Genomic DNA, 1,662 nt, shown 5'->3' on the forward strand with positions numbered 1-1,662 from the left:
ACCTGGGTCACAATATTGACAAGGGTTAATTAAGCCCCAGATCAACAAGATCGAGGCCATACAGGCCTAAACTGTTAAAGCAAATCAGGGCGTTCCTGTGTATCACTGGTTACTACCAATGGTTTGTGCCAAATTTTGCCTCTACTACAGCTCCGATGACTGACTTAACAAAGGAGGGTAAGTCAGTAATTGTAATATGGACACCAGAGGCAGAGAAGGCTTATCAGAGCCTAAAGTCGGCTATGTGCAACAGCCCGTGCTCAATAACCTGAATTTTAGGAAAAAGTTTTGGGTCCAGACAGATGCTTTTGATGTGGGGCAGATGAGTCTGATGCAGTGTTACCACAAACACTGAATGGTAAGGAACGTATGGTGAGCTACCTGAGCAGAAATTTGACTCCTGCAGAGAAAAAAGACACAGTTATTGACTGAGAGTATTTGGATATCAAGTGGGAATTGGAGTCATTAAGGTATTAGCTGATGGGCAGAAAATTTAGGTTGATGACAGACCATGCTCCACTAGCATGGATGAAGCAGAACAAAGAGGGAAATGTAAGAGCAGCCAGGTGGTTCATGTCTTTGCAAAATTTAAATTTTTCTGTGGAGCATAGGCTGGGAAAATTACAAAGGGAAAGAGGGGGGGATATGTAACACGGTGGCTGGTAAAGTGTATAGCTTACTCGGAATGATCAGATGAGCTTACTCAGAATGATCAGATGGGTAAAAAACTCAGGAAAGCTGGTTTGTTTTAGTAAAGTGTAGTTTGCTCAGGCAAAATGATTTACTTTACTTTAGGCCTCATGCACACGGTCCGCAAAAATGCACACGGTCCGCAAAAACGGGGTCCGTCGGTCCGTGATCCGTGACCGTTTTTTCGTCCGTGGGTCTTCCTTGATTTTTGGAGGATCCACGGACATGAAAAAAAAAGTCGTTTTGGTGTCCGCCTGGCCGTGCGGAGCCAAACGGATCCGTCCTGAATTACAATGCAAGTCAATGGGGACGGATCCGTTTGATGTTGACACAATATGGTGCCATTTCAAACGGATCCGTCCCCATTGACTTTCAATGTAAAGTCTGGAGTTCTTTTATACCATCGGATTGGAGTTTTCTCCAATCCGATGGTATATTTTAACTTGAAGCGTCCCCATCACCATGGGAACGCCTCTATGTTAGAATATACTGTCGGATATGAGCTACTTCGTGAACCTCAGATCCGACAGTATATTCTAACACAGAGGCGTTCCCATGGTGATGGGGACGCTTCAGGTTAGAATACACTACAAACTTTGTACAAGACTGCCCCCTGCTGCCTGGCAGCACCCGATCTCTTACAGGGGGATATGATAGCACAATGAATCCCTTCAGGTGCGGCACCTAAAGGGGTTAATTGTACTATCATATTCCCCTGTAAGAGATCAGGGCTGCCAGGCAGCAGGGGGCAGACCCCCCCCCCTCCCCAGTTTGAATATCGTTGGTGGCACAGTGTGCGCCCCCCCTTCCTCCCTCTAATGTTAGAAATCGTTGGTGGCACAGTGTGCGCCCACCATCGCCCCCCCCTCCCTCCCTCTATTGTAATAAATCGTTGGTGGCACAGTGTGCGCCCACCATCGCCCCCCCCTCCCTCCCTCTATTGTATTAAATCGTTGGTGGCACAGTGTGCCA

The sequence above is a fragment of the Bufo gargarizans genome, chromosome 2, assembly GCF_014858855.1.
Source record: "Bufo gargarizans isolate SCDJY-AF-19 chromosome 2, ASM1485885v1, whole genome shotgun sequence".
Classification (NCBI taxonomy): domain Eukaryota; kingdom Metazoa; phylum Chordata; class Amphibia; order Anura; family Bufonidae; genus Bufo; species Bufo gargarizans.